The sequence below is a fragment of the Rattus norvegicus genome, chromosome 9, assembly GCF_021556685.1.
Source record: "Rattus norvegicus strain SHRSP/BbbUtx chromosome 9, alternate assembly SHRSP_T2T, whole genome shotgun sequence".
NCBI classification, from domain to species: domain Eukaryota; kingdom Metazoa; phylum Chordata; class Mammalia; order Rodentia; family Muridae; genus Rattus; species Rattus norvegicus.
In genome coordinates, this window is record NC_141542.1 from 92,716,751 (window position 1) to 92,741,855 (window position 25,105).

Here is a 25,105-nt window from a genome sequence, read left to right on the forward strand (position 1 = left end):
CCTTCTCAGCGGGCTGAAAATCTAAATAAGCTAGGTAGGCAGAACACAGGGTAAATTAAGATACATCTTATCCTTTCACCCACTGTGAAATGGAATCTTAATGTACAGTAGCCCCTGAAAGGCGACAAGGAAACTCTGGCAGTGGAATCAGAGCGGAAGGGGTAACCACAGGAAGCCTGAAGGAGATTCATTTCGAAGTGCCTTGCCTCCCAGTCAGTCATCACTCATTTACTTATTTTCCTTGTTATCGAATACCAGATATAAACGACTCTGAAGGAGGAAAAGCTTGTTCTGGCCCATTGGTCCATTGCTTTGGAACTGAGGGGAGGCAGAAATATCATGTGATAATGCTTTACAGCAACCAGGAAAGGGAGCGGGTCATGGACAAGATGTCCTTCCCAGAGCATCTCACTCAGGGTGACCCACTTCCTCTGTGTGGTCTCAATTCCTGAAGTTTCCATACCTTCCGAAATAGTGCCACTAACTGGAGACCAAGCCTTTAATCTATGAGTCTGTGGGGATTATTTAATATTTAAAACCACCGCATATTCCATAGAATATAGATTCAATAAGGACAGAAACCATATTGGCTAGTCAGCTGTCATGTACTCCTGAAATAGAGAGAGAAATTGACTTTAGAGACTGGAACTCTGGGTGAGGGTTCATCTTATCGTCAGCTAGCCTGTCCACAGCAACTGGAGGCAGTTGACTTGGATTCTGTTCTCTAACTGTGCTGAATAAAGAATCTGAGTAGAGACTCATTTCCCTCCATCCTTGGAGTGTTCTAGGAGCCTTCCACCCTGCTACGCAGGAATGGGCTGTGGGATTGGAGAGTTCATGAAGAGCTACTTTTTCCTCCTGAGCAGAAACTGAGTACTCATTAGTTTCCATACCCTTCTCCTGAGCATATGATCAGAGCACACATTCCATCACTAGAGGACTGGTACCCAACTCACACGTGAAGGGATCAGCACAGTAGAAGATACTGTGAGATTTTGAGCAACATAAAAACTCAATGGTGGACACCATCACTAAACACAAATCAGTACTGGTGATTTTCTATTCTGTGGCTTTCTCAGATAAACATAGCCCATCTCTCTGTCTTATTGACAAGCTCTAAGAGACCAATCTTTACCCATATTTTAGTCTAATGTTTATTTAGCTGTGTGATCTTGTGCAAGCTACTCAAGTTTTCTGGAACTTGACCTCTTTCTGCTTAAAACAGGGGCAGCGATAGACTTACTTAAAAGGGTTGTAAGAATGAAATGTGTATAGACCAGAGCTTGCATGTAGTCAGAGCTTGCTAAGCCCTTCCTGTATCTCACTTGACAGACTGCTTGCCTAGAGCACATGAGTCCCTGGCCTTAGTACCTAGCACCTAATCACCATTAGCATCACCATCCCCCTGGCCTTAGTAGTGCAGCCTTGCAATAATCTTAGCACTCGAGAGACTGAGGCAGGAAGATCAGAAGTTCAAAATCATCCTGAGCTACATATAAAGTTTGAAGTTAGCCTAGGCTACATAAGACCCCATCTCAACAAACCAAACATCCCCTCTTCCCAAGAAGCCTCATGATCCTTTTCTGTATTAATAGCACTGAGTGACCTCAGACTTCTAAGTTTGTGATTGGAATTTATATGTGATTGGCATGTAAAGAGCTTGGGAAACATCTGCTGGAGTAGGATTCTTCAGAGCTCTGATGGTCAACTAGAGTCTGTTTCTGTAGGTCAGCATTGCTGAGTGTACAGAAGCTGCCATTAGGCAAATGGTCCAGACATTTAAGACAAATGGGTAGAATGTGTTTGTGTAACATTTTCATCCTCTCTCCTACTCTGCTTCAAGATGCTCATGTATGTGGTTTACTGCAATTGCTCCTTATCTACTTACTGTTTGAGTCTGTTTGTTCTAGGTTAGATCTTGAATGTCCCCCGAAGATCCACATGTTAAAGGTTATTCCTCAAGATGACACTGTTGGGAGAAAGTGGAGTTGTTAAGAAAGAGGGCCACAGTTGGAGACTACTAGATCCTTGGGAGCATGTCATTAAAGGGGATTCTAAGATCCTAGTGTCTTTCTTTTCTGTCTTTGCTGTCAGGCCACGAAGAGGTCTACTGCAGTCTTTCTCAGTGAGGTGCTGTCTGTCCATAGGCTCAAATCAACAGAGACAACTAATGAACCAAACTTCCAAAATGGTAAGCAAAACAAACAATTGAGCTTTACAAATTGATTTTCTCAGACATTTGATATAATAACAGAAAACTGTCTAAGACAAGGAGCCAAGGGACTGGTATGCTTGTTTCCCATACTCACTGTCTGCCTTGAAAAAAGGTCACAGAATTCAAGTGCTCCTTTCTTACATCTTGTTCTCGGCACGTCCTGGCATCTATTTAGAATAAAGTGCAATTGTAACATTGATAATTCCAGAGTACCAATGTATCCTTTGTGTCCTTTCTAAATCTGTCTCTCACTTTTGGAAATAGCGATGTATGTAACCTCTTAAGGTTTGGGGATGTAGCTTATCGAAAGAGGGTTTGTGTAGCATTCACAGAATCCTATCCTAAACCCTTAGTATCAAATATACCACCACCACCACCACCACCACCACCACCACCACCACCACCACCACCACCACCACCACCACCACCACCACCAAAGGCACCATAAGTAGCACCCTTTCTCCCCCTACCATTTCTCTGTACTCCCAATCACCATTAGTAGCACCATTCCCCACCATCTCAACCACCACTACCATCCCCCTGCTACCTTCCCACACCTCCACCATCCCTGCTATACTCCCTGCTACCCCTCCCCCACCCTTACTGCCAACAACCCCCTCCCCCGACCAGTATGACCGCTTTACTTAAAATGATTCTATTCTGAGTTTCCTGACCTTCTGCTCAGATGCCCATCATGGTCACTTGTGAGTACAGCCATGTATTTAGCCATCTTCACATACATGACTGATCATCTTACTAATGAGTTTCTACAAGCCTGTTGAAAGTGTGGGGTCCTTAGCTGTATTACCTTTATGGTGATGTTAATGATAATACCCAAGAAACAGGTTTGCTGGGAGGATAAAGATGATGCTATATGAACATTCTTTATAACCCACCAATTTCTGCACACATACAGGTTATTATAGCTCTCCACTTGAGTTGAGGGAACCCACAACAGCTCTCATTTCATGCCAGGATGAGATTTTATGTGTACCTCTGAAATGTCTGGAAAGCCCAGAGGTGGCTGTGTAGCCAACAGGTTTCCTCTCATTGTAGTCCTTGCATTATTGATATCACTGCTGTGACAAGAAGTGACCTTCAGAGGCTTCATGCTGTCCATATGCCTACAACAAAGAGATATAACCAGGAGAGGGAGGTTACAGAGTCTCTTGGGTGGCAAATGCTAACAAATGGCTTGACAGACCCAAGTAAAAAATTTAAACTAAAATGAATATATCTTTTGAGTTCTCTGGTTGCTTCAGTCTATTGCATTCTAGAAGATCTGTTTTTGGGGGTATAGAATCCATTCAAATATATAAGGTAAAAATTGCTTTATTGGCTTATTGTCTGAAATTTTGGCAGAGCATAGACATATTTCAGCATTTATTACCCTTTGAGTGATTTTTAGCTTTGTTCCAGGAAAAATACAATTAATCTTGTGGAAGCCACAATACCAGTCTGTATGAGGCCGGCTGCTTCAGAGGTCACACGGGGTCTCTAGCTCCTTTGACTCATCGTTTTGGCTGAGGGTGAGTGTAATGTATACCACAAGAAGCCTCTTGCTTCCATTTGTAAAACTGTCTGAGAAGCTCAGGACTTGCGAGGGGCGGGAGTGAGGGCCATGGTGCATCCAGATGTGCTCCATCAGCCCCAAGAACACATCTGGGAAAGTAGGTGTTGCGTGTGAGGCCTGCCTGAGTGGGTGGAGAGGGAGCATGACTTGCTTTGGTCTTCGATGTGATGCTGTCGGACTGTGTTGTGACCCACAGGGAGGACTGCCATCCTCATAGTCTGAGTCAATGCCATTAGATCTCTTCCTTGCACCATGTTAGTTATCCCAGGACAGCACAGGAACATGAACCCTTATCAAGCCCAGCGTAGCTGAGAGAACCAGGAACAACTTTCCCCCCACCCCACACCCCTGTGCTCCTTTCTGAGTGTCTTGCAGAGTTGAAGAGACAGCTTAGTCATTAAAGGGTGAGGCTCACACATCTAAACATCAAAAGTTCAGTTCCCAAGAGCACTGGAGAGCACAGTTTCTGCCTCATTCTGTATCTGCCCTCAGCTGCTTTGATTTTGCTGTCCTAATTTTTGCCTGACTGGATCCTATGCAACAGGAAGTGGGAGGTTTTAGTCTTCACTTTGTGACTGGGCCAGTCTGTGACTCTCATTAAAGCGGTGGCTAACATCTTTGGGTCAGGATTCCCTGTGTTAAGAAGGTAGTTAGGCCTCGCTTTATCAAACCTTATTTTGTATGGTCATCTCTCCTTAGACCCCAACCAGCACTCTCCTCATACCAAATGAAATAGATTTTGATTGTTTTGTTCTCCCATCCTCAGGAAAAATGCTACTTCATCCTTGTTAATTTTGTCCACCATGGTAGCCGTGTCCCCAGTCCTCACAACTGTAGCCAGGATCGTGTTGTATAGCTAACTCAATTTTTCCACATATGTTCCTGTCCTCAAGCTGATGGCTCCTGCCAGCTATTTTCTCTTCAGTGCATTCCACCCTTTAATGCTTTCTTTTTGCTCATGTGATAAAGTCTGATGTACTGAATGGATCCCTCACGAGGCACTGAGTTGCCTCTTTGGTGACACTTCATGGCATCAACTCTTTCCTCATTGTCTGGTACGTCCCTGTGGGCGTTGGTAAATACTAAGATATCGATGTAGATGCTTTCCTCTGCCTGAATTCTTTTGCCAGCTAACCCCCCCACCCCTAGTGCTTGTTTATGTTTGTCTCTCTGGTCATGCCCTCCTCCATGTCAAGGACAAGGGAGGCTGTTGTCACTGGTGTCTGTCCTACCAGACTGTGAGTGTTATGAGCCCAGTATGTAACTTGAGTTTAGCACAGAGCCTGGTATGTGATTAATTAACATAATTGATTAATGTTAAAGGAAAGGAAAACAATAAAGAAACAGGGCATTGAGGAAGAGAGGAAAGGCATAATAGAAGAGTTTTAGCAGGCCCAAGTCTGACAAACATGGCGCTGGCAGGCCTTACTTTTCCCTTGTCCATCTCCCTTGTAAACCATAGCTTATGCCCCCAAAGCTAGTCATCAAGGTATGTAGGGCAGAGGACATCTTGGAGTCACTTCTCTCTTTTCACCAAATGGGTCCTGAGACTGTAACTCAGGCCATCAGGGTTGGTGGCAACGACCTTTACCTGTCAAGCCCACATTTTGTTTTTTCAAAGTGCTCATACAATTTCTATCTCATTTCTGGTTACAAAGAACCCTTTAAGGCAGTGGAACTTCTACTAGCTGTGTTATTTTAGGAGCTGTGGGGGCTAAGAGGTAAGGCGTCCAGCAAGGATTCACTAAAGATCCCATAGAAGGATACCCCTAGTTCCACAGTCCTGATGCTTCTTGTGGTCCCCTCTGGGAGATGCACACACTTAATTCTAGAATGCCACACACCTTATTTCACATCTTATAATATTTAATTTCTGCACTAAACATTTGCAATTAGCCTTAAAAATGATTGATGGTCTCTTCTCATTTTTAAAAAAGGCTGCTGTACAGATACATAAAGGTAAGAAGCTGTGAGGAGAAATTTTATGGCGGGTAGCTCTTGGCAGCAATTGGTTTTCTTTTATGGCAGTCTGGAAATTTTCCTGGGTAATAACTTTCTTTTCTTTTAACGGGCATAAAATAAAGAGGTTCTAGATAGTTGGATCATTATCAAATGATTTTCCAAAGACAACCATAAATTGTCAATACCATTCAGGCAAAACTAAGACACACTCAACATCTGGAAATCCAATGGATAAATAAAGCTTTGACTTTTCCCTTTCTTGTTGGTCATGATAGCCGACTCCCTGAAATGTAATTCCTTAAAGAGGCACTTAGCATGGCGAGCTGGGAGGAAGAAATTTTGAGAAAGGTATTCATGCAACTTCTCCAGGTAGTAAGATTTCTCTTATGACTGGAGACAGTTATATTTGGTCTTATTTGCTACAGGTTAAGCTGAAGAGGCAGAATGTTACCATTCTGAAAGTAATCACAGGGGAAAAAAATCTTATGTGACTGAAAACAAAACATAGTACTCATGCCCATAAATTAGCTCAACTAATAGTTTGTACCTTCTGCTGTGTGAATATCTGCTAGATATGTCAGCATTAAAAGCATATATATATATATTCATATATACATATACATATATGACATATTATATATGACATATTAAACATAACATATAATATATCGTATGTATGTGTATATGTATGTGTATATTCAGTCCAGTTTCCTGCACCAACATCTGTGCCTTCATCCTCTAGCCTATAAAATCTATACATGGCAGCCTTTCAAGTTTCTTCTGATTCCAGATCTCCTGCTGCCTTCCTGACATCCACTTCCATTCTGGCAAGTTCTACCACTCCCATCCATGGTTCCACTCTCATACTCAGTATCAATGTGTGTGTGTGTGTGTGTGTGTGTGTGTGTGTGTGTGTGTGTGTGTGTGTGTGTATCTATCAGAGTCTTTAAGGCCAGCGTGAGCTGTATAGTGAGTTCTAGGACATCCTGGACCATATAGTGAGAATATGTTTAGAAGTAAAGCAAACAAGCAAACAAACAAAAAATCAAAAGACAAAAAAGTAAACTATAATTACTGTTTTACTGATTGTCCTTTATTGTATCTTTTAGTCCACGCTCAGTGCTTTGCAAATTATTAGCTCAGTCAATTCTTTATAATTGATTTGAAAATTTTTCATTTTTATGTCATGTGTATGCATACACATCTATGTGGGGATATGTGCTGATGAATAAAGGTGCCCATGAAGGCCAGAAGAGAGCATCCGATCTGCAGGTGTAATTAAAGTTATAGGTGGGAGCAAGCTGCCTGTAGTCAGTGTGGAGAAGCAGATTCAGTCCTCTGCAAGAACAGCAAGGGCTCTTAACCACTGAGCTCTCTCTCCAGCCCCAGATTCAACTGATTTTTACAGCCCTGAAATAAATGACCACTTGAGGATTAATTTCATTTCCTCAAAGACAGGCAAAGTGACTTATCCAAGGCTACAGAGGCAGGAAACAATGGTGCTGGACTGGATAACCAGACCTGGCTGCAGGAAAGGTTGAAAGGGGTAGCCTGTGGTGAAAAAGGAGATTCTTCTGTGGGGCTGGGAATGAAACCTGAAGCCTCTTGGATGATAGGCAACTGGTCTATCACTGAGACTGAGGTATTATGTGTGTGCAGGCGCGCATACATGTTCATGTATGAGTGTGTGTGTGTGTGTGTGTGTGTGTGTGTGTGTGTATGTGTGTATCTGTGTGTAGAGTACAGATGCTGATGTCTGATGCATTCCTCAATCACATTTTACCTTATTTTTTTGAGACAGGATCTTTGAATGAACTCCAGGGATCCACCTGGTTCCCCTACCAAGTGTCAAGATTGCAGATCTGTGCCAGCGCCTATCTTTCATGTTGGTGCTAGGGATCTACGCTCATGTTCTTATGCTTGTGGAGCAGGTCATGTAGTCACTGAGCCCGTCCCCAGATTTCCTGTCCTTTTACTGTCACTTTCAGTCTGAACTCTAGCTAGACTATTTTCCCATCATGGCCCACATAGAAATTGACAGTTCAAATGATAAGAGTTGGTTGCATACAGGCAGTAGCCTGCAGCTAGTGGTGCCCATAGGATTCCAAGTGCTCTAAGCCCCACCTAGAGGGCTGGATCCCTCTGTCCATCCCCAGCACTTATCACTTGAGTAAAGACCTGAGTTCTAAAGCTGATCAATGCACTGTGATCAGATTCCCTCTTGGAACTTTCCATCCCATGTTTAGTTCCCAGACTTTGCTATTTCCTTTTATCCCTCATTCTGTGTCCTCTACTTTCCAGTAGACCCTTCTAGAAGCTGAATTGATATGAAAGAGATCCCTCTAACCAGGTTTTATAGTGTCCCAAGTAGACCTTCATTTACACACCAGCCGCATAGCTATTCCTTGACTATCAACCCTTCTCTGTTGGACAAGATTACGCTCTTATTAAGTTGCAAGGGTCTGATAGACTATCTGCTCTCCTAAGACGGTAAGAGGATTTACCTTGTGAAAGAAGAGTTACTTAACTAAAGGGACACAGTGACATTGTCAGTTAAGAGAGGTGACCTCCTTCTACCAGTCACGGGGGACACCTGAGGTGTCATTTTGCCCTCCATTGCCTCTCATTTCAACTCTTATGGGTGACATAGTAATAAGCTCAGACTGTAGTATGACTTAGGCTCTTCTGTCTGGGAGTCTCAGAGTCCTGGCTGTAATTAGGCTCTTACAATTGCTGAATTGTTGCACAGAGAGTGATTAGTGGGGCATATGGGAAAGACGGTGATGTAAAGTAGATCTGATACCCTGGCTCTGTTTGCCTGTGGATGAGTGCCTGGCTTAAGGTGTAGTCCATTTGAATAAATTAGCTCCAGGCTGGGTAGGATAGCAGTGGCCACCCTTTGTATGGAAGGAAGAGAACTGAAAAGATCGGAGAGCCAACAAAGTTAAATTTAAGGACTCCCACAGTCTGCTAGGGGTGAACAGTTAGAAATTGCTTACCTGGCTTAGGAACTGTACTCTGTGTATGTCTGAATGCTTCTGTTTCATAGTCTGCTAGTGTCTCCTGGCAACTCCACCTCCAATATCTCACCTCTCCATTAAAACTTTGACACATTGGTGCCAGTTTGTGACTGGTAAGGGCACCGTTGGCCAGGTTTCTTTCTGTGATGGAGCACTTCAGATAGACCACCACAGCTCTCCTTAGTAGAGTTCTCTAAGGTCAGTTAAATACACAGTTGAGAGAGACTTAGCATCGACTCAGCCAATATCGTTTCTGTGGGACGTTTGACCTCAAGAGGGCAAGGCGACAGTGATTGCTACTCTCACTTGCCTGGTGGCAAAATGCTTCACACCTCACCTGCTGTCATGCCTAACCCACCCTTGGTACACTGACTCCCGTAACACTATTAACCAAAAATCCTTTTCCTTCTTTAAACTGATTTTGTCTGGGTATTTTGTCACAATGAGAGAAGTAACTAATACAGTAATATAATAACCCTTAGAGAAGGGGATTTGTTCCTTCCCTCTTTTCTTCCCTCTTTTCTCTATCGTCTATCTCTGTCCCTTCTTCCTTCCCTCCCTTCTTCCTTCCCACTCTGCATCAGAACTTTGAGCTTCGTGAATATTCTAGTGGGCATTTAACCCTCATTGTTGGAAGGTACAACTAGAGTTTGCTGTGCTGTGATAAGTAGAAAATATTATACCATGGACGGAGGCGTGTCTCTTCCATCACCTAGGGTGAGATCTCATTTGTTAGGTTTCTGCATCTCTAGCCATCCTAAACCAGGGGCCCAATGCAAAAGTTATCATGCAATTGGTACATAATTATTATTGCTTTTAGGTTATGTGATGTCACATTTACATTGATAAGTTTTTTTCATCACTGGGGTCAAAATTTGTAACATGGAAAACCTGAAAGGGTTTTGCTCCTGGTTTCCAAGGTGTCAATAATCACTGAAAGCAAGTGTGGTGGGACAGAGCAAGTCACGCTATGGGAGATGAGGAAACAGGAAAGAGCCATGCAGCTACTCAGATCTTTTTTCTTCCATTACAGCCTGTGTTAGTTCCTCTTACATTGCCACGATAAAACACTGTGGCCAGAATCAACTTACAGAGCAAAGAGTTTATTTGGGCTTATGGCTCCAGTGGATTAAGAGGTCAGCCTGGCAGAAACCTGTGGTGACAGGAAGTAGGTATGGAGGTGGGAACAGGAAGCCAGTAGCTCATATCTTCAACTACAAGAATGAACTGGGTGTGAGGGAAAAGTAGCTACACTCAAAGTCCACCTCACTGAAACGCTTCTTTCAGCAAGCCACACCTCCTCATAAACCTCTTCTGATAGGACAATTGTTCAATTGTCTGAACCTATGGGGGACGTTCTCATTCAAACCACTAACTCCTCTCCCCTTTATTCCACACAAGCCCCCAGTTAACAAATGATGCCACTCATATGTAGGGCATGCGTGAGATACACACACACACACACACACACACACACACACACACACACACACACACAGAGACACAGAGAAAGAGACATAGAGAGACAGAGACAGAGACAAACAGACAGAGACAGAGAGAAAGAGGCAGAGAGTGAGACACACACACACAGAGGGAGAGAGAGAGAGAGAGAGAGAGAGAGAGAGAGAGAGAGAGAGAGAGAGAGAGCCCTCAATCTCCTAGGTAATTAATTATAAATCCAGTCAGATGGACCATCAAACAAACCACACAGCATAGTTGTTTTTATATCATTACTTTAGCTCAGAACCTGTGGGCTGCAGCGAGGCACCTCTGCTTAGCTGGTGTAGCTGAGGGGCGTTGCTGATTTGGTGATTCTAGGATGGATTCACCAATTTTGTTCTCCTTTATATATCCCACATTCCTCACTTTCCAATAGGTTATCATGGGCAAAACCTTTACATGAAGGTAGCAGAGAGCAGCTGGGAGCTAAGGTATCTACACTCCCAGTCTTGGAAGTGGCATACTGTCACTTCTTACTCTGCTGGTTGAAGTGAGTGCCATAGCTGAGTGTCGCCTGTATGCAGAGATGGTGAAGAATTAGAACCAATAATGCCACCGACCATACTATGGTTCATACCATAATGAACGTAAGGTACATTCATTAACTTCCTTAGCTCCAGTGTGTTGCTTTCTTCTTGGTGGGAATGATAAGGAATGGAAATATAGACTGCAGATATCCAAGCCGAGGAAAGGTGACTCACAAGGTCAATGTTAGTTGGTTATGTTAGTTCCATGCTTATGTGTGTACATACATACAACATTGAATGCAAAGAAGACACAGGCACTTTAAAACCCAGCTAAATAAATCTTCCCTTTGTTTTCCTGGATCGTCTCCATCCCCCACTCCCCTACAGATTGTGTGTATGCTCACGCTTTAATTTATGCTTTAATTCTTACCTTAGCTTATTTACTCAATTAAAAAAGAGATTCAAGCGTAGAAAACTCCATCGCTCATCATCCACTAAGATTTACTCTAGAAAGGGATGCATATGATTTTGCAGGCTCATTAACTATTCGTTTTTTTAATTGCATATTCTGGATGCTGTTGGTTTATGTAAATGCTTCTTTCCTGTTCAAAGTGACCTTGTTTATCACCCCTGAGTCAAAAAAGAAAACTACTGCTTATTAAAGAACGAGGCGACAGGTCACCTCTTGAGGTTTTCTGAAAGGGCTGTCACCAGAAAAACTGGAAAAGTTTGATTTAATACCAACTGGTCCTTTTGGGTCATGGAAAGAACATTTATTTTAATAACTGTTTGCAGGCACAGGCCCTTGCCCTAAATAAAATGATGTAAGTATTAGTTTACAGGCAAATTTGAAAGGAAAAAAAAGTCAGCAAGAGGAGAGGATTAAGTGAAATTCCTCAACAGATTTTTTTTCAGGACTGCATGGACTCTTTGTGTCTGTCTTGAGTGTGTTACACTTTAATGAGATTATTTTGACATTTTCAATAGGTTTGAACGCCATGCATAACAAAGATTTCTTTCTAGTGCCCTTCCCTCCTAAGGAAATGTCTTTATGTTGGGCTAGCAGTTGATAGTTGAGTTATTATGCCCTGTTGTTTTGATTTATATATTCTAGTCTGTCCATAGCATTTTATACATTTTTTTCCTGCCCTGGGCTTTGTCCACACACATAAGCAAGTCAAGCACCTTTCTTCTCTCTCCACTTAGTCTCTTTGTGGCATGGATTCCACATCTGTGTGTGTGACTGAGACGCTGTAGGTGTCCACTGAGTCTCCGAGAAAGGGTTGCTAGGTGTGGCTGTCTCAGGAGTAGACCACTATCCTGGAAGAAATACTTTATGCCCATGATCTCCGTTGTCCTATTGTCAAAGTGAAGATTTGGGTAAAAAGTATCTTCCAGTGCTTAACGTTCCCAGATTCTAGGCGATCCCTAAGCTCTACTCTCTCATGCTGCCTGAGAGGTTCAGAGAAGATAGGAGACTCACTAAGCACCCAAACCTTATTCAAATCTGTGCAGGGACAGAATCTGCAGTCAAGGTCTTTCCAACCCTCACCCTGCCTTGATTTCCCATTAACCCTTCCTTCTTGTAGATCCTCAGTATACAAAATATCTGCTCTTCAGTATAGCTGTATACACTGACATTTGGTAGACTGAACTGAGATTTAAAAGAAATAATTGAGGTTAACCTAATTTTTGATTGATAACCATCTCAGTGGCATGAGATTCTTGAGACATCTGGCAAAATGATGCTCTTGAAGGAAGCATCATTGAATAAAGACGGACGGAAGGAAGCAGAATGATGGGTAAGTTAGAACCCTCATACCTACACTGCTTTGTGTTTCCATGACAGTGTTCTGAGTTTCAGAAGTTGGAGGTGAAAACACTCAAGCCATGCCTTGAACCCTTTGGCTCTTAGACCCGTGAGCCCTTTGTGGCTTAATTTCTTCCTCCACAGAGTTAATACTACTTACCTCAGAAGATGGCTGTGAGGATTGCTAATTTATATTAAACATCCAGAGCAGCACTAGCATGCCCTGGGCAGGAAGGCCATTTCTTATCTTTATGGCTCTAAGCATTTCTTGTCCGTCACTACGAAATTGGCGTTTTAGTGTTTTCACAAATTTCGTACTTTGCTATTTGAATTTAAACACATTTGCACAGAAGTTTAGTTTTCACAGATTGTAATGGTTTATGAGACTCATCTCACCTTTCAGCTATCCATCCACAGCTCTTCCTTATTTAGAAAAATCGATCATAGATATACCCACAATGAGCAGATTAACTTATTTTTCTTTTTAACACTGACACAAAAGAACTGCATATTTGTGGGTAGAGTGTATGACACTCAATACATGTTTATGATAATGTGCGGTGATAATAAGGTTTAGCCACAAGCTTTCATTTCTAAATGGCCAAGTCTTCACCACTAGTTGTTTTGAAGTATAGAATGAACTCTTGTCTATCTGGTTATTTTTCTAGACTGTCAAATATTAGAAATGATCTCCTCTCTAAGCACACTACTGATTTTCTTTCCCTTTTCTCTCTTGAATGATTGCCCTACAGTAATCCTCAGAAATGGTCTCTGCATTTATGGCTTCATCATATGGGTCATGTCTATGGCTGTGCTGCCTCCTGATGGAATATATCAGGAGACATGGAGGTTTCAAAGTTCTGATAGCATGGAGAAGGGTTTTGGTAATTTAGCCATGGGGTCTGGTGTTTTAAACAGTCACCTTGGAGAGGTAGTGATCCAGGAAAGAGGAATGATGTCAGCCTTTCCCTTCTCCACACTGGCTGCTTCTTCCTCACCAACACAGTGTAAAACACAGTCAAGGTGGCTGTTGGAGGTCAGCTCTGTGGACTCAGGATTCACCCCAGGTTCCTTCTCACTGCCTGCTAGAATTCTTTCTTAATGGCTCACTCCTTGTTTTCATTTTTACAACTCATGGTATATTTATAAGACCTTTATTAAAGTGAAGTTTTCACTGGAAAGAAACTGAAAACAAATGAATGGATTGTGGATCTAGTCCAAGTACACACTGATTTTGGTAAATTTCACTGTGGGTCAGTTCATAACAACCATGTACACCCATGATTATTAACCCCAGAGAGACTTAGATGCCAAGGTAAGAATTTCAACAGTAATTTTAACTGAGAATGTATTGTGTTGACATCAGGCTTGGTCCACCTCTTAGGTCAAAGTTTGTGCACTTAGAGCTCTCTGATGGTTGGAAGCTTGGTTAGAAGCATCTGGAACTGAGGTGCTGGGATAATCTGCTACAACACATGAAGCAGCTTCTGAGACTGTCCCCATGCAGCAACTGCATTGGTCAGGTGGAACTCCTCATGGCTCCCTTGCCCTAACAATTCTTCACCACACCATTTCTTCGAGGAAGAATTTCTGAATAGCTTCTGCATCCCTAAGGTCAGGTGACTTGGACAGATCACCTCTTTCCTTGGCAAGATTCTGATTCTTTCTTCATTCTCGAAGCCCGTTCTTAAAGTTAAAGTACATGCAGTCCAAGTCAATGCAGTATCAGATGAAGAAGGTGCCACTCCCACCCCTATCCCCTGCCCAGGTGATCTATTCCTGCCAATCACCTTTGCTGCTCTGGGGCATGTACTGGGTGCAGCACTGGCCGAGCAGTGGATAGATAGCCCCTAGAGCTGGGAGTGTGTGAACTGCTCACAGCCACTGATTAGGACTGGAAAGACTAGTTCACTTCCTCCTCATGTCTTCCCAGGCTGTCCTTGGAGGCCTGCTTTTGGATTCTCCATCTGGTTTTCTGACCTTACTCCACCCCTCTGATTGCCTCTCTGGTTGTATCCTCATTCACTTGCCACCAGGAGGCTCCTAAACCAGTGCATGCATGGGAGGAACCATACTCTTTGCCCTCAGGAATCCCCATCAGGCATCTTTTGGGAGATGCATAAATTCTTGATTAACGATACATCTGCCCAGCAGGTAATAAAAAAAAGTCTCCCGGGTGCAAAGAGCTAACACAAGGAAGAGGGCTGAGCTCAGAGCCCTGCACACTCAACGTCTTAGGTACTACAAGGTCAGGCTTCCCTGCAGAACTGACATTTCCCTCTAAAATAGCAGAAACACCTTCTTAAAAACACATGCAGAGGAAGAGAACCATTCAGAAGTATTTGTTAAAGTAGGGCCTATCCACATATTATGACCCTACAATTCCACTTACCGGCATAAACTCCATAGAAAACAGTGCTTATGGCTCACCCAAAAGCATGTGCGAGCATGCTTATAGCAATCTTATTCATAAACCATAAACTGGAAACGGAATGTGCATCTTGGGAATACAGGCAAATAAAGTGTTAAGTAGGCATACAAAGGGGCATTATTCAGAAACAAGAGCGAGCTGCCTTAAGCCGCTCGCTTCCGTATGAGTCTACAGCTTTAATGATGAGGAAAGGCTGCCAATCACAGGGGAGCGATTGAGTCTGCTCATTGTCAGCTTGGTGCAGAGCTGACTGCTGGAGTTTGGCTAAGGCTATGGTGCCTGCCCTGAGCACTGGATGTGAAAAAACTGATCTCTAAATTTTGTCTGGTGCGTTTCTCTGCAAATACCACAGAGGGAATTCTAGAACCCAGCCTCAGCAGTGCCTTCATTCTCTAGTCTTCACAATTTTTTGGGTGGCTCCTGGCACCACCACTCACCAGTTAATGTGGAAAACGGCAACGAGGTACGGCACTGATGTTTAAGCACATTTGTCTTCCCCTGTCTTTAGCAGGATGCAGCTACTGTTCATCCCAGTGCCTGACACATTAAAGGTGATCAATATATTTACAGACACTATTTGCTGAGGAGGGAAGAAAGCATTTCTGGGACTTAGGCAACTAAAGATTCAGCCAAATAATTATAGGAGGAAAAAAAAATCACAGCACAGTAAGGCATCAGGGGAGTACTGAGTGGCCACGGGGGAATTGGCTTTCTGGGAGCAGACTTGGCTGTTTTCCCAATATTCCTAATAGGGAGGAAATAGGTGGGAGTGAGTCAGAAGAGCCAAGTCTCCTGCTTATGGATATCCGGCTACGGGGAAGAGAAGCCTGAGAAAGTAGACGCTTGGCTTGGCTGAATTGTAGCCATGGGCAGTTGATTTGAAGGGACTGGGGTCGGATGTTGTGCTAAAGGCATGGCCAGAGACAGGGAGTCTGGATCTGGGTTTGTTAGGGCCACGTCTAAGACGTGGGCAAGAGAGAATTAAGTCACGGGGACAGACAAGACTTTGTGGTTGATGGAAGCAGGGGCTTGACATTCAGTCAACTACACAGTAAGAAAGGGATCAGTGGTGAAATTCTAAAATATGTTTTAAGAAGGAACCAAGGCTTAGTTAATAAGCATTTTATTCTGTAGAAACTATGCTAAATACTTATAAAATAATCTCATTTAATCTCTTCTCCCTAATGAGGGATATGCTATTTAATATAATTAATATTAACATATGATTGAACCCATTTTACAGATTAGTAGTTGTAGCAGGAGTCGGCTCCTCTGACTCACTCCTGCCTTTTTGGAATATTGGGAAAACAGCCAAGTCTGTTCCCAGAAAGCCAATTCTGTGGCCACCGAGTACTCCAGGGATTCCTAACTACGGTGTGATCCCCCCCCCCTATAATTATAGTTGACGTAGAGGAAGGTATAGTCCTCCAAGATCAGACAGCTCTTCCTGAGTCAGGAGCATTGCTCCTTAACCGTCCAGTTGCAAAGCTTAGATTCAAAAGCAGAGTGAGCTTCCAGGAAAAGTAAAGAGGGGAGACACAGCCAAAGTCAGGCAAAGACAAGATGTGTAGATTTAAGGGTAATACAGAGAAAAGAGCTCGGACCTGTCAGTAGACAGGCAACATGTATCAACACAGGTAGTTTTTAAATTCTTCTGCAGCAGGTAAAGTAGTTGGCTTTAGAGGTACCAAGGTGCTAGATATGTGGTTCGTAGGACTTAGGTCCTAGGTCACAGTGTAGAGTCCAGCTCTTGGTGTCTAGAGCAAGAGCTAAGAGAGTCTTGAGGCAAGAATGAACAAGTGGTGATTTTCTGAGCTATCCACTTCTTTTCCTTTCTCTCAAATCCTAGGGTGACATTAGCTGGAAGGGGAAGATTGAGTGATTTTACCAGGGGAAAATATGGCTTGGGGAATGGGAAGAACACTTTCCCAGAATCCCCTACTTTAAGCAATTGCTCCTGTTCCCTTTTAGGTCAATCTTGATGAATCTTTCAGGCAAGGTACCCTATCCTTGTGCCTAGCAGGGATCATTGTGTGGTACAATGTAAATTAATTATAATGCTAAGCAGCATGGCGTGGTCAGAAAGGGGTCGGGGAGCACTCATTTTCATAGCAGACACTGAAAGTTGTTTATATTTATTCTATTCCTTCAAAACCTATGAGGGATCTGGTTTCTGTCCTCTTATTCCTTGCTTGGTCAGCTGGTCCTCTTTTTTTTTTTTTTAAAGATTTCCACATTTTAAAGCTAGATAGAGAAAATTTCCGTTGCTTATAGACACCGGTACAATGGTCATATATTTCGGACAGTAAGGGAAATAGATTCTGAGTTCGTGCAAGAACAGATTCCACTCTTTATTGTTTTAGCCCAATGTCTAATTTGAATGTCTTACTGATGCTAAATCCTCGGTGAATGTTATCTGGATAAAAAAAAATACAAGCGAACAAATGAACACACACATCATCTCCCATCGTGTGGCCACCGCGGTCATGTAGACACGGTTTAGCACCAGTGACAAATCCGCTAAGGCAGTGTCTCTAAGCCGTCACGCCAATCACTTTAATCCAGCCAAGAATACTTCCTGTTTTTCGAGTAAAACAAAGCACATCTTCATTTTTATAGCAGCCACTATTTCTCCTGAGAGAAACGGGGTTATTGTAATTCCAGCTTAGCTGAAATATGTAAGGCTTACTCATCCTGTGCATAAAATTGATAACTTGTGCATCTGGGACTGTCTATCTCTTTCCTATTAATCCATTTTAGACTTTATAAGTCAACCGAGCATTCAGCTTTTGAAAAATGATTCTGGAAAATCATTTTGCATAAGTACTAGTAAATACTGGCATGTGTTCCTGGCAGGGGATGGAAATAGTCCATTTGGTCTCTGGTGGCCGTAGGAGCAGAAATAGTGGCTGGAGACTTGGCGGAGTTTGGATGGCAACAAGCACGTGCTGGTCAGTTTTACTTTCCATTTAATGAAGATGATTCATTTTCGAATTGCACAAGGGAGGACCACAAGGCCGATGAGAGAAACGCGCACATGCATATCAATAACCAGAATGACTGGGAGCGTGAAAATGGTTAGCTTTCTTCTTTGGATTCATGAATGTGGCCAGTTGGAAGGTTCTAATGAGGTTATTAAGTTTATGTTTGTAGACTGTAAGCACAGCCAAGCTGTTAATCTTTTTGTAAATTGTGAGCTACGGGATATTTTGCAGTTATAAGATGACAAGGATATTGGCAACCTCAGCCTGTTTAATTCCACCACTGACCATTTCTCTGTGCGGAAGGAATGGAAATTATGGCTCCTTAAACAAAAACAAAAACAAAAAAAACCCCAAAACAAACAAACAAACAAACAAACAAACAAAAAAACCCTCCAACTTTTTATAGACCCAAGAGACCTCGAAATCTATAGGAGCTGACCAAGCACCATTGTTTAGAAAGAGGACAATGTGATACTGGTTTGTTTCTGGGTATGTTAGCATGTGGATCTGAGTCCAAGTGAAGTCTGTGGAAAGATGTAAATGGAAGATGAAGGTCATTAACTAAAGTAGAAATAAAAGGCAAAGATTTCCATCAAATATTTTATGGCAAAGACTTATGATACAAAAGAGTTTGTGATACAAAATTAGAAAAATTAAAAAAGATTAGAAAACAGCTTTCTGTTAATATGTGTAATTAGTGGAAACATGAACCTGTTTGATTTTGAAGAAACTATTTTTTTTTATAATTGATCCATCCTCTAGTATAAATTATTTTTTGTTAATGATTATACTTAAGGTTAAAATTTTTTCTTAGTTCTCCGAGTAAGTGCAGATGCTACTTAAAGCTGTATGCCAGGTACGTGAGGTAAAATGGTATGTGAGGTAAAATGGTCTGTGGATTATCTCTTTGATATCACCAAGGCCACCCTGGTTGTGAAGTGCATAAAAACAAAAACGAATGAGAAGGATTTGTTTTTTGGAAAGTGAGCGCTCTTGTTGGATTGCATCAGGCCTCGCCAGTGATGCAGGCCAATTTTGGATTCAATAAACGGAGGTCTGAGAAAGGCTCCGGGGGTGTTGGTCCAGATGGTAGACCAGAGGCAGGCCTGGCAGAAGAGGACCTTAGGCATAGGGACAGGGACTGGTCCAAGCTATTCTCTGAAATCTCAAGTCTTGGCCTCAATAGCTCATGAGTCAAAGCAACATTAAAGGATTGGGAAGATTCCTCAGCTCGGGGTCAGTATGTAGAAGTCTGGTTCATCTGACGAGAATAACAAAACCCCCCAAAATTATTGAGCAACCGAATTAGAGTCTTGGCAGAGGGCATTGGAATCATCAAGCCAGAATCTAGGCAAGGAGGCGGGACCCCAGAAGAGGCAAGAGTTTGAATTTAGAGTTTCGTTAATGGCTGACTCATGCCCCACAAAGAGATCTGCTCAAGTCTGAAGCCCCGTAACTGTGAACACGCCAATACTTGGAAACAGGATCTTTATGACATAATCAAGTTAAGATCTAGGCATCAAGTTAAGAAGGGGCATAATCCGATATGACTGGTAGACTATACAAAAGGAAAATACCTTATGTTATAGATGTGGGGAGGAAGTACCTGGATATGGCAGAGAGAGTGGTTAGAATAATGCAGAAGAATGCAGACAAGCAGTAGATTCGTGAAGAAGCCGGGAAGAAGCAAGGGAGACTGTCCCAAAAGTCTCCTATGGTGTGTGGCCCACTCATACCTTGGTGATATACACTCAGACTCCAGAACCGCCAGGCAATATGGTTCTGTCATTTTAACCCAATGAGTTTTTGGTTCATTCTTATGGCCCACCCCAGGACACCACAATTCTTGGGGGGGGGGTTGTATTGAGCCAGACATAGCCATGACAGAGCTGATTTCATAGATAATATCAGGTTGAGATCTCTGATAGGAGTCAGGATCACAAAGACAGGGTGGGGAGCAAGGAGGAATCTTTGTAACTGAGGATTGACTAAGTTCTCCTTGGTCCGTGTGCTGCTACCAGTCTTGGGTGAGCAAAACACTTCTACCCCAACAATAGGATCCGGCCCAGCATGGTGTGCTGACCAATGCTGTAAATCAGCTCTTTCCCCATCCCCCACTTATGTTATTCATATACTGAAACAGGACAGAGAGGTCAATGTTTGAGAAGAAAAATACGAATTCTTAGAAAACAGCAGGGAGACTGTACATCATGGTACCAGCATAGTCCACAGGTTCAGTCCTTGGGTGTCTACACTGGGAAGATGATGTAGGACAGAATCTGAGGGGGTTGTCAGGTAGTTCAAAGTGGGACTGGCATCAAAGCATTAAATACAGTAATTTTCCTGAAATGTGCCTTCTTCATCTCTCCCTTCTGTCAGACGTGCACAGGTATACAAGCACACCTATACACGCAACACACACACACACACACACACACACACACACACACACACACACACACACACACGCATACATGAATGTGCCCCTACAGGTTGAATTCCATGATACTGCCAGTGTCCTAATTCAGATATCCTGGGAGGATTTCTGGGACAAGGCCCATTTCTGGGTTTTCATCTGACTCCTCCCACAGGCTTTTGCTGTAGCCATTCTGATCATAGTCAGAGAGGCCTCTGTGCTGTCTAGGGGGATGTAGGCGAATGCTAGCTCCCTAAAGGTCTTTAGGCTGGGGCACGTACATCAATGGGTGCCACCATTTGCATATCCTGGGTTTTCCCCAGATAGGCTGCCGAGTGGTCAGGGAAATATCTCCTTCCAACTTGCACGAATGCACCCCCCCACCCCCCCACCCCCTCGCTGATAACCACTACAAGGAAAACAAAACAAAATTCACAAAGTTACAGAAGGCTGTGAGAGTTACAAAGTTACAGGTTTCCAAAGGCTGTGAGGGTAACCATGATGGATGATTCCTTTGGGTCCCCTCTCATGCTTGCTGTCTGTGGCTACAGTCCCTGCAACTAGGCAATCCTCTAACGTGGTGTGTGGCCACTCTCACCCTCTGTCCTCCACAGCGGTGTTTATTGTTCCTAAGATTTTTGATTTTCTACTTTTTATTTTTTAAATTCTGCAAAGGCCAAAAGATATACTCAATAACTTAATAAAATGTTATTGACTTATTAGCTCTGTTAGCATGGAGTATATAAGCCCTTTCACAGTAACAGGGCTGCAGTTCACCACACTGTTTCTTTTGAAAGAAATAAAAAGAATTATGGGGTAACATTTCAGAAAAAAATGTAGAATGGGGAAAGGACAAATTCCATATTATTTCACTTATATAAGTGATCAAAATAATACAGATAGAATCTAGTATCGTGATTATTGGGGCCAAGGGAAGAGACATAGTTGTTCCACGTGCTGATTGGTGGCAGAGACTCAGCTGGGACGCTGAGAACGCTGTAGAGATGAATGGTGGATGGTAAGTGGCCACCACTTGATGCTACTGAAGTGTGCCTTGAAGAATGATGGAAACAGAAAATTGTGGTTTGTATATTTTACATCCCTTAATGTGGCTAACAGAGCAGAAGGCAAAATACAAGCAGAGGATAGGAGATACACAGGGAGCATTAGCAGAGCCATATTCCCTGTGATCCCCTTCCCTTCTCTCTGAGGTTGTTTCTAGGACAGGTCCTGCTGAGCCTGGCCTGGTAAAAGCCGTACTCCCATGGGCTTCTTGCTAAGAGTGTCTAACTGTGACTCAGCACCATGACATCCATGTTAAACAGGAGCACCATCAAACAACAGGGCTTACCTTACCCGAGTGTACAAAGAAACCCTTGGTTTCTCGGCTTCTCGCAGCCAGACCCCACTTCCCTGGTTCCTCTTTATTTGTTATACAAATACAAGAAAACAGTATTTTTTGAATACCCTTTGAAATGGAAATGCCTGTTTGAAACCAGGAGGGTTTTATTAACTTCTTAGATACTGCCAGCAACTGTGTTTCATATAATAAACTTGGCCTCAATGAAGGTTATTTTAAATGCTCTGGCTTTTAAGAATTATCTGTAAAAAGTATGAATATAGTTTCTCCTATTACAATTGGGGCCCATATCACTTGTGAGTACTTTCTGAGAATATTAACATTATAATATCAGACTGAAAATTTTCATTAAGAAAAAAGTCATTCTTCATATACCTAAAGCAATTAATTATTAAGTACTACAATAAGCTATTCCAATCTTATTCAAATACGCTCCAAAAATACCAACCTAATGGGACCTTGTTCTGGAAGGTGTTCTTAAGCTTTCAGTGGATGCTAAACGGTTTTGGAATCCCGGTTTGAAGAGGGCTTTAGACTTAGATTTGGTTTATAACCTTCTCCTAGCTTTTATTAACTTCTATGGCCTTGACTGGGCTCTTAATGTCTTGAATCCCATTTTCCACTCTGCAAAATAAGACTGATATCCAGTAGCATTGTTAGGATAATTAGAGATAATAAGGGGACTCTAAAAGAGATCAGGGGCTGTACTCTACCACTGGCTTCTTGTTTTTTGTTTGTTTTGTGTGTGTGTGTGTGTGTGTGTGTGTGTGTGTGTGTGTGTATGAACAAAATTAGTAGATGAGCAGACAGCATTGTGCTGTCTAACACTAGGGCTGAATGGAAGAAATGATGCATTGTGTCAGTCAAATATAGGAGGAACAAATAACAGTGAGGGGCTCAAAGGTGTGTGAAGAGAGGTCAAGGGCTGGAGCAACTGAGCCAAAGTAGTACAGCCACATGTCCTCTAAATATGGTGTCTGTTTTCTTGGTCTTGGGTGTGGAGGATGCTAGTTCAGTCCCTACATAGAGCTACTGCCTGTGTGGAAAGGCTGAGGCTCCGCCGAGTCAGACACTGAGTCATCTCTAACAAAGAAGATGGGTGTGTGAGAGCTTTCAGGATAGTCCGAGACATTTAGATAGTATTAATTTGATGCATACTATTTGATCCAGGTAGTTCTGGGTATTATAGGGGAAACATTGTGAGGTGCTATAAGGAAGTAGTTGAATCCCATAATTTTGGAGGTTTAATAAGTCGTGTGGTCAAACTAGCGCTTAGGCATTCCTTTCTAGAAAGATTCTAGGCTGAGTTTCACCACTTACTGTAAGCCACAGTGACTCAGAAATGAGTTCTTCCTCTGTGGAGAAAGGATAATGCCAATTTTATAATGCCTGTGGAGACATTGTATACACAATCCTCTCAAGAGATTTGTAAATGCCAAGAGTGTCATATTGGAGAGAAGAATGAAAGACACCGTGAAAGGAATGGGATGTGGCTGCTGTGGCATGATGCTGCCTTCAGGGAAGGGTCTGTCCCAATAGCAGGACCTTGGTGAGGCCGAGTCCACTCTACTTGGAGGTTGAATGAAATCAGTCATGAGTCCTCCATTTGACTTTTGTCCATGAGTTCAGAATGATCAAGGCCTGTTGGATGGATCAAAGTTGTACAAATGAAAGAGACTGATGTAATAAGCCAGACCATCAGTGGCTTATTTGAATGCCCGTCTAAAATTCATGTTCTAAGTTCTCTGCTTCTGTGACAATCTATAGTCTGGCAGATCATGTGTTCGTTCTACCTACCATTTAGTTTCAGATTACAGCCTATAGCTCACCCTTTGCATCGTCCAGGCTTGTAAACCTAAGCTCACTCCTCTGTTTAATCGTGGATTAAAGAGACAGGCATAGTTCAACTAAGCTAGCAGGTTATGTGAGGTTTCAGAAGAGTGGCTTAGCCAGCAAGATGGGGACCACCTGCGTGCCTGCTTTTATCACACTGTTGAGAGGCCTGGTTTAAGAAACTAATTTCAGATCTCTTTAACTAGTCATTTTTCTCCCATTAAGTGGATTCAAAAGATGCCCTAACATAGCCGCAATTCAGACTTTTACAAGGTGTTGGTACATTTTTCTTTCCAGTTATACAATTGGAGGAATAAATTTGGCTTGCCTATTAATGCTATTCATACTAATATTAGATTCTTGGTGTTTTAATTTGAATAAACTGCCCCCTCTACCTGGCAACCATTTAGATGCCTACACACCCACCCCATTCCCGTTTGTCCATGGTCAAGAGGGAAACATAAAAATCTAAAATATTTACCAGTTACTGCTTTATTGAAGAAATGTAGATATGATTCTCTAGAGGCAGAAGAAATGAACTACTAAAATGTTAAAAAACATGAAGCTAAGCTTTCCTCAATTTGCCACAAGATATACATGACACTTTTTCACACACTACCTTAATGATATGGCAGAGACTGGATTATGTGGGTATTCAGATACTCAGTATACTTTCAGGGGTTTGAAGACATTTTAAGGCCATGTTAGAGCCAGGTGAGTGGCACTGACCACTCTGATTAAACTGAGAATGCTTTTCTCAGGGATGTTTGAAGGATCAGGTGGTGATTTTAAACTCCTTGCGATGTCTTCGATAACCGCACACAGCACAGCTCTCTTTTACACCGTAAGCATAATTATGACATCATTTATAATGGGTAGCATTCAGTCACTACCAGAGTGTCTCACTGAGGCAGGGACATCATCGTGAATCCTTTTGGTTCAGTTTTTGAGTCATTAAATAAGATGCTCTAAGAATTAAAGTGGGGAAACTCATGCCCAGTGAGTCAGAACTAAAATTTTGGTTCCTCTGGCTGTGGATCTTGCTTTGTTGATTACTTTGGGGTGAGATGAAAGTATGTATTCTCAGTCTATTTACTCAAAGAAAAACTCGCAGAAAAAAGTCATTATCTTATAAAAATATTCATAACTAAGTTCTCTAAACTGTGGGATCTCTGTGTACTTAAAATTCTCTTTCTCTTTTCCTTCCTTTTCTCTCTCCCTCTCTCCTTCCCCCCTCTCTCTCTTCCTTCCTTTTTCACATAGCTCAAGCTATGAGAGAAATCACTTCCAGTGAGACTTGGCCTTAAATCCTGATCTTCCTGCTTCTATCTCTCAAGTACTGATATTAGAGGTCTGCCCTATCACAGTTCAATATAATGTAATTTACAAACCACTAGTAGGACCATTTAGGAATACAACTCTACCAGGAATACTCATTCATATAAGAACGAGTTTTGTTTTTTTTTAATGGTAGAAGAGGGTGCAGACCTTGAGATAACCTTAGGGTAGTACCATTAATCGATCCCCTTCTTGT

General features: G+C 42.4%; 1 long non-coding RNA gene across 6 annotated transcripts in view; it reads left to right on the forward strand.

The window, feature by feature from the left end:
* The window catches only part of LOC148003798 (uncharacterized), a 188,844-nt gene that overhangs the window by 74,333 nt on the left and 89,406 nt on the right, over window positions 1–25,105 (forward strand). For all 6 annotated transcript variants that reach the window (XR_015629177.1, XR_015629184.1, XR_015629173.1 and 3 more), the window contains 2 exons: window positions 2,095–2,191; window positions 3,635–3,744. This is a non-coding gene — a long non-coding RNA (uncharacterized LOC148003798). The remainder of the gene's footprint in view (window positions 1–2,094; window positions 2,192–3,634; window positions 3,745–25,105) is intronic.